Consider the following 9215-nt stretch of genomic DNA (forward strand, 5'->3'; position numbering starts at 1 on the left):
GAGTTGGAGGAGGAGAATCTAGTCTTTGCCATTGGCTCGATCCCCGATGAACTGTGTTTCCTCAGTTTTAAAGGGCCCTAGCACCCAATTCCATTTAAACATAATAGCAAGATTAGTATATACAAAGGAATATTTACTTAATGACTAATAATAATAGCCAGTATTGATTTGGTACCCACTATGTACCAGGCACTGTACTAAATGCTCTATAGATGTTACCTTATTTGAGTTTTACAACAATTTGGTTGCTATTATTATCCCCACTTTATAGTTGAAGAAACTGAAACAAAAGTTAACTGATTTTTCTGAAGTCACACAACTAGGAAGTATCTGAGGCTGGATTTGAACTTGGGTCTTCGTAGCTACAGGCCCAGAACTCTATCCACTAAGCCTCCTAGCTGCCTAAATTTGGGGGATATATAGAACAAAAACAGACATACAAATATTCCTGCCAACACAGGAGGGAATATTATGCCTCTTCCCCTGCCCCTTTGATCTCTAGGGAAAAGAAGGAAATAGGCTCAATTCCTCTGTAGCATCAATCTCATCAAGCTCCAAGCCCAAAACTGCCCTAGACTTGGGGCAAGCACCTGGCTTCTCAGGGCTTCTTTGCTTCCCTGGCAACAGTGTCTAGAATCCTGATGCCAAGTTCACCATGGCTCAGGTTCCTGGGTCCAGGAGTTCTACTATTTGTGCCTAGATCTGAAAAGGACAAATTAAACAAGATCATCTCTTGGGGCCAAGGACCTAATGAGAAACAGAAAAGGAAGCTCTTCCCCCACACTCAAATTAGAGCATGGTGCTCATATGTCAGGTGGACAGGACTTTTACCCCTTGGACCTGGAAAGAGAGACAGAGACAGACAGACGGACAGAGAGAAACTATCTTTTTTTAAGATGCAGCCTGTTCCAGCTATGTAGCTAATGGGAAAAAGACTGCTGGGGAAATACAGAATGTATTTCCACAGAAGCAAGTCCCTAGCATCTCCCACATGGATGCCTCCATCTTGTGTGATCTGAGCTAGCACAAAGCTGTTACATAAATATATTCATACAAGACAGATAACAAAGTTAAAACAAAGTAATCCATGGTGAGCAAGACGAGAGAAGCTAGAGACACGGGAAAAGGCTTCACGTCAAAAGTAATACTTGAATTAATCTGAAAAAAGCTAGGGATTCTAAGAGGAAATGGTGAGAAGAAACACATTCCCGACAGAGGACGGGAGAAGGAGAATATTATGTAACAAGCCTAGAAAGGTTGGCTGCAGTCAGATTAGAAAAGGCTTTAAATGTCCAACAAAGAATCAGTATTTCAGCCATTAAATTTTCTTAAGAAGGAGAGCAGTTTAATCAGAATTGACCGTTAGGAGTTTATAAAGGTGTTGGTGAAGGAAAGGACTTCGGGACAGGAAGCCAATTGCAGTGATAATTGCAATAATCTAGTCAAGGATAATAAGAGATTGAATTAGGATGGGGACTTGTGAACAGAGAAAAGTGAATTGATAAAACAAATCAGAAGAGTAAGCTAAAAGATTTGACAATTAAGGGGTACCTAGAGTAGTGGACAGAGCACTGGCTCTGAAGTCAGGAGGACTGAGTTCAAATTTCACCTTTAGGCACTTAAAATTTACTAGCTATGTGACCCAAGCCAAGTTACTTAATTGCCTCACCAAAGGAAAAAAAATTTTAAAAAAAAAAGAACATTTGATACCAATTTGAAGTCAAAGGAAATCCATCCAACAATCTAATCAATGTAATAAGAAAAAAAATAGTTAAAAAATTTTGATCCAGATAAATTTTATGTTTATCTATGTAATAAAAAATTAATTGAAAATTTTTTATCCAGATAAATTTTGTTTTTGTAGGGAAACAGGTATATTAGTAGTGTTGGTGGAGTTCTAAATTGGTCCAGTTATGCTAAAAGATATTTTGGAATTATGGTCTAAAAGTTATTCAACTATATATATTCTTTGACCTTAGCTGGTTTTATCAAAGAAAGAAGAAAAAGACGATAAATACAAATATATTTATAGCAAGTCTTTTTTTGTTATGGCAAAAGCCTGAAAACTAAGGAGTGTCAATCAATTGGGGAATGATAATACAAATTATGGCATAGAAACAAAATGGAGTATTTATCATGCATTAAAGAAAATGAAAGGGATTATTTAGTGAGTTCTTGGAACACATGTAAATTGATGCAAAGTAAAGTGAATAGAATTAGAACAATTTATGCAATATCAATAGTGTTATAAAGAAAAACAACCTTAAAAGACTTAAAAAGTTTTAGCCAACACAACAATCATTCATATCTCCAAAAGACAGATATTAAGGATTCTGTGTGGCTACTGAGATGTCTTGAAATCAGGGAGCAGAAACATATGTGCATATATGATTACATATGATACATATTTAAATATTTGGGGTATGTGTATGTGTACACACACACACACACACACAAAATGTAATCGCTGAGAGAATTTTTTTTTTTTTTTGCTTCACTGAATGCAGGCCCATACAAACTATATGAACACATTCAGAAAAGACGAAGATGTTCTTCAGACCCCCTCTCAGTGATGTTGGAAAGATTGTGGTGAATTGAAATTCTCCATATATTGAAGAAAGATACCTATGGTCCTTGCTTTCAAGAGAAGAAATGATAGTGTGTAAACTATAGGACAATTGAGACAAAATTCTAGAACAAACTATCAAAAGAACAGGTGAGTGAATACCTTATAAAGAGATAACAAAGAATAGCTTTTCTTCACTAAAACATAGTTATTTCAGAATAACCTCATTTTCTTTTTGAAGAAGTTATCAGGTTGGGAGATCATGAGAATGCTGGATTGCAACAAAACATGTGATGGTCAGTCTCTTGTAGCCCTCCTATACAAGATAAGGAGACCTGGGTTAAACAGGAATCTGATTAGGTGTATTCAAAAGTGATTCAATGATTGGGTCTATGTGTCATCATTTATGGGTTAATAGGAACTTTTGAGGAGAGATCGCGTGGATTACTTACCCCCCAGGGAATTATCTTTTACCCTGAGATATGAAACACTTATAAATGACTTGGATAAAGCAAATGGATAGCTTGTGATATTTCTGATAACTTATTAATCTGGGAATTGTTTAATTGTGTTAAATCCTGTCTTTGTGACCCCATTTGGGGGTTTTCTTAGCAAAGAACCTGGAGTGCTTATTTTCTTCTCTAGCTCATTTTGCAAATGAGGAAACTTAAGCACACAGGGTTAAGTGACTTGCACTAGGTCACATAGCTGATAAGTATCTGAGGCCTGATTTAAACTCAGAAGATGAATTTTCCAGGCCTGTCACTCTATTCATTGTACCACTTAACTGCCCATTAAGCTGGGAGAGATAGCTAATATGTTGGATGTCAGTCAGAACAGAAAATTATCTCTACAGGTTACAATGTTAAATAAAATTTAGGTAAATCAAATTTAATAGTGAAAAGTATAAAATATAGAAGAGACTTAACTAACTATACATTATTTGAAGATGGTCTCACTCTTATCTCTAAAGGTAGTGGGGAGAATATCTGTGTTCCGTCTCACCTTACTTCCATTTCAGGTGAAAAGGCTTCTATTTTTTACCGATAGCAGGACCAGGCAATCCGGAACTCTGGACAAGGTAAAAGACTTTTTTTTCTTTTCTTATCTTGCAGTGGACACCTAAAGCCCTCGGGTCGGGCTTGGGTCGTTGTTGGGAGCTCTAAGCTCTGGCACAATTCTAATCTTTTTTTTCTTTGTCCCCAGAAAGCTCTGCTCTCCAGCAGGAACTGTTGAGACACTAGAGGAAATGTCTCTTTAACACTCCACCCCAGACCAAGGAGACACGTGGCTGTTCTGGGGACCCCACCCTTCTCAGGGGTCCCAGGCCAGCGCTCTCTTTGATCTGTTCTGGGGAGATGGCTTGTATCCCAAAGAGATCATAAATGAGGGAAAGAGACCTACATGTGCAAAAATGTTTGTGGCAGCCCTTTTTGTACTGGCTAGAAGCTGGAAACTGACTCAATGTCCATCAATTGGAGAATGACTGAGTAAGTTATGGTATATGAATGCTATGGAATATTATTGATCTATAAGAAATGATCCATAGGATGATTTCAGAGAAACCTGGAGAGACTTACATGAACTGATGCTGAGTAAAATGAACAGAACCAAGAGATCATTGTATATGGTAATAAGATTATAAAATGATCAATTCTGATGGACTTGGCTCTTTTCTACAATGAGATGATTCAAACCAGTTCCAATGACCTTGTAATGAAGAGAGACATTATTAACTCAGAAAGGACTGTGGGATCTGAGTATGGATCACAACATAGTATTTTCACTCTTTTTGTTGGCTTGCTTACATTTTATTTTCTTCCTCACTTTTTTCCTTTTTGATTTGATTTTTCTTGTGCAGCAATATAATTTTATAAATATGTATACATATATTGGATATAACATATTTTATCATCTTTTTTAAAAATTCCTCATTAAAGGTATGTCACTCTAAGAAAGAGGAAAAAATGGATATATGAGGATAAAGGAAAGTTCCTTCCAATTCTGAAATTCACTGACTCTATAATAGTATTAATCATTGTCATTAGTGTCTACTATGAAAGGATGAAATCAAAAAATTTTACTTTCTCACATAAACAGTGTTTGTGGGAATTCCAATAACCTTAACAATTAAAAATTAAAATGTCCACAAATTATTTTGAATTATTGTCATCTTAAATGTAATTAAATAAAGCCATACTTGGTAGGTGATTTTTCAAGGGGGTAATAAAAAGGGAACTAAATATAAATATATAATTTTTTTGTAAATCCTTAAATTAATAACTTACAAGCCTAAGTGTGAGACCAGAAAACATTCAGAAGGCTGAAAGTCACTCTGATCTTCACAAGCTGACTCTACTATAAAAGTCTCATTCAGGATTATTCTGTCTGATCTAGGAAAAGAGAATTAAGACAAAAGGATAGAAAAGCAGAGTAATAGAGGCTGAGTTGGCCCAAAGGCCATCCCAGGGCCTGTATACCTGAAACTTTTCCTAGAGACTTCGAAGGGCTCCAAGAATGGTGACTCAGCACTTGGCTCTTGAGCCATGACAAAGTTCATGAATGCTTTCAGTTATGTAGTGAACCAGTTCTTAAAGGACTTGTGTCTTTGGTATGACCAAGGAAACCTGAGTTGTCCCTTGGTCTTCCTATGATAGCAGCATCAAAGGTTCATAGATACTACTTTCAGTTGGCGATTCCTAGTACCCCTTCCTGCTGCCTTTTCTAATACAACTTTTGCTCTCCTGGAGAGTTAATAATTCTGGATTTTTTTTCCAGACCAGGTAGACACATGGGTGTGTATATATGTTGTGACTGGTAAAGAGCTGAAGTCATAGTTCTAAAGGTTCACAATTAAAGTTTATGAGCAGACTAGACAGCTCAGCCAGCAGCCAGCAAGTATTATGACTGACCCAGTCACATGAAAAAAGGCTCCAGAGCCCATCTAAACTTTGATCTCTGGTGAAACTGTTAACAAGAATGTTAACATAAAATTAAATAAACAAAAATTTTTAAAAGAGAACTAACAGCAGCAAGGACTTTGTCCCTGCTGGACTGTGTTCTTTCACTATGAGTCAATTTCATGAACTCTAGGACTCTAGGAAATCATTGTCCTGGGATTCAAGTGACCATCTCAGCCTCTAACCAGGGAGAACTTAATACTGTAATCCAATCTGATTTCCCAAGAATTAGAGAAGGTAGTACTCTGCAGAACCTGACTTTAAAGATGGAACAAAAGGTATTAAGACATACCTTTAATGAGGAATTTTTTAAAAAGATGATAAAATATGTTATATCCAATATATGTATACATATTTATAAAATTATCTTGCTGCACAAGAAAAGCCACAAGAAACAAATAAGAAATAACAGTGTGGTCCATGGAAAAGAATACAAACTCTGGAGTCAAAAGATCTGGGTTCAAATCCTATCATGGATGTTTGCTATCAGGATGATTTTAGGCAAAATATATAAACTCCTTGAGCCTCAGTTTCCTTATTTATAAAATGAGGGTGTTGAACTGGAATATCCCTAATAATCCCCTCCCCAGCTCCAAAGTTATATATTTAAGCCCTATATGTCCAACATGCTGGCCTTCAAAATATCTTTCTTCTCTGACCTCTTGTACCCTGATGCTCTGCTGATATCTTACTTGGCCGTTTTTCAAGTTTTACTTCATTTTGTGACGGTGTAAATGTTCTATTTATTTTTTCTGCTTCCCTGCTTCCTTATTTCCTTGCTTTCCTGCTTCCTTACTTCCCTGCCTCCTTCATCCTCTCTCTCCCACTGCTGTCCTGTACTTATCCCCCTCTCACCTGCCCTTGCCAACGGGCCCCAACAACAAGTATGTGTTTAGCTTGTGTATCCAGGAGCCCAACTCCTGAGACGATGGGGGCCTGCTCGATGCCTGTCCTGGCCTGTCTACAGGATGTGTATCCTGGACCTTTAGCCAATGAGGCAGAACCTACACCTGAGGCCTCAACATCCATTCCCAAGAGTGAGCTGACTGAGATCCAACCAGCCAAAGACCACAAGGGTCAAGTTTACACAAGACTGTCTTTGCACAGACTTGTTGCTTATGCAAATGGAGCATTGTGTGCAAGGTACACGATGAAGGGTCTCAAGATTAATGCAGACTCTTGTTATTCTGTTCCCTAGCATTCTTATTGCTAGGTACTCTAGCAGTGAAGGAGGGAAAAATTTGGAACACAAAGTTTTTTAAGGGTCAATGTTGAAAAATTATCCATGCATATGTTTTGAAAATAAAAAGCTTTAATAATAATAATTTTTTAAAAAGATCCACAATAGGTTTTCGCTAAATATTGGGTCTTTCTTATACATTTACAGTCATTCAATCTATAAAGAAAAAACTATAATACTCAAATTTATGCAAATCTTTTCAAGTATCTGTTGCATCTAGTAGGTAGCATTAATTGGACTTTTATAGTCAGTCAATAAGCCTTTCTTAAATACCTATTATGTGCCAAGTTAGAGGTAGATGGCATAGTGGGCAAAGAAGCAGTCTTGGAGCCAAGAAGATGTAGGTCAAAGTCACTCCTCTGACCCCTACTGGCTGTGTCACTTTAGATAAATCACTTAACCTTTCAGGAACTCAGGTAACTCTCTAAAGATTGTAAATTGTACAAGAGGTGCCCATCTGCCTTGCTAAAGAAAGTTTCCTCACAAGTGGTTTGGATACCAAAGAAACCAGTTCCCACCTCCAATCAAAAACAAAAGGTGTCAAGCACTGTGCTAGAAGCTGAGCATACAGAGATAAAAATAAAAGCAAAATAACCTCACTCATAGAATGAAATCTGTCTCCTTTTGTAATCATCAGACCTGTGGATGCACTTAGCCCAAGTCTGGATTTCTCGTTTTCAGTGTCCCCACACCACGCTGGGAAAGTGTAGAAGGGGCTGTTGGCTCCCAGTCAGCTGAAGGGACCACACACTGTTCTTTGTCCCAGGATTTGTTTGTGAGGCTATAAATCCCAGACAGGTCAGACTGTGCCTTGGCTGCCTGAGCATAGACTATTGGCTTCATGTCCTGCAGCTTGGTTGGGTGATTGTTATGAGCTGACACCAACAAACAGCCTTTTATTTAAAAAGTTATAAATTATCCCCCACCCCTATCCCAGATACCTTGGAAAACCAGCAGGGCCAGGGGCTCTGGACTTCCCAAGAGAGCTGGAGTTACCTACAATAATTCTTCCCTACGGTCATTGGCTGTTATCCTGTAACACCAGAGTTCCACTAGTAGCCAATATTTTTGGACACAGCTATTGTTTTCAGAGATTAAAACAGAACCAATGTTACACATGCAGAGTGGGTCAATCAATCAACAAGCATTTATTAAGTATATACTCAATGACAGTACTGTCTGCTAAGAGATGGAGATACAAAGAGAAAAACACGATCCATGCCCTCAAGGTGCTCACATTCTATTAGGGAGATGATATGCAGACAACTGTATTGAAGTGCTAACCTAGTCTCAAAACCTAGTGATTTGGGACTCTCATAGATAGCGATCAATGACTTATGCCTGTGGGGCAGAATTGGAAGGAGTAAAAGTGATAGAGAAAGGGGGAGGGAGCAGAGGCAGAAAGACTAGACAGGAAGAGACAGAGAGACAGATAGGGGACAAAGAGGAGAAACAGAGGAGACAGAAACAGAGAAGAGACAGAGATAGGGGAGAGAGACAGAGAGAAGAATTTCTTCAGTTCTCATCAAGCTTCAAGTAACCTAGAGCACTTCTGGGTTCCACCTCCATTGGGTGGGGGTTGTATGCTGTTCTTGAAGAGGAGCAAAATGGCATTACTATGTTAGAATTGAGTCATGGTGTGTCCAACTGTGGCTGATCAGTCCAATATGAGCTCAGAATGCTCTGCTGCAGGTCAGACACAAATAGTCCCTCATGAACATTTGGGGTGGATTGTCTCTGAACTACTTCAATTCTGCTGTGGATCAGTTCATTATCTTGGTAATAAACTTTCCAGGGATGTCCACTTTGAAAATGAGACATTGCCAGAACTAGTTCAGTGTTTGGAAGTCTCTGAAGGAAAGGAAGAGGTATTAAACTGACTACCAGACTGAATGTCTACAGAACCATTGTGCTGATCTCATTGTTGTATGTCTCTGAAACTGGAAGGTATACCGGCTTCAAGCTGTAATGCTGGAGAAACTGGGCAAGATAGAGATTAAGAGAGTATTTAATAATTTATTTGAAAGGGAGAGATTTACTGGGATCAAAGTGGATCCATGGTTTGGTCCCAGAGCTGAATGAGACTATCATCTCCAAGAATCCAGCAATGACATATATACACGTGGTTCAGGCACAGAGGGTAGACTGAGGCAGGGGTGGAATCTGGGTACAGAGAGAGGGAACAGGACTCTGACAAGGTGGCGTGAGCCTCCGGAGATGAGATGATATAATCAGGGGGAGGCACCCGGGACATGGGGAGAGGCATCTTGATAAGACTAATACTGATAATACTGATAGCTTGAGATGGGGAGAGGCATTCTGATATTCTATCAAGTATTCTGATAAAGAGGGAGGGGAGGTTTTGCTTTACTGAGAAGCAGGGAAACCGAGGCAGGACTGAGTCAGGATAATTAGGGAAACTGAGTCAGGACAATAAAAGAGAACTGTG

General features: G+C 38.6%; 1 long non-coding RNA gene across 1 annotated transcript in view; it reads right to left on the minus strand.

The window, feature by feature from the left end:
* Positions 1 to 3589, minus strand: part of LOC127556940 (uncharacterized) — a 42938-nt gene extending 39349 nt beyond the window's left edge. Inside the window, exon 1 of the long non-coding RNA XR_007952576.1 lies at positions 3572 to 3589. This is a non-coding gene — a long non-coding RNA (uncharacterized LOC127556940). The remainder of the gene's footprint in view (positions 1 to 3571) is intronic.
* Between the last annotated feature and the right edge of the window lie 5626 nt (positions 3590 to 9215).

Source organism: Antechinus flavipes, chromosome 1, assembly GCF_016432865.1.
Source record: "Antechinus flavipes isolate AdamAnt ecotype Samford, QLD, Australia chromosome 1, AdamAnt_v2, whole genome shotgun sequence".
Classification (NCBI taxonomy): Eukaryota; Metazoa; Chordata; class Mammalia; order Dasyuromorphia; family Dasyuridae; genus Antechinus; species Antechinus flavipes.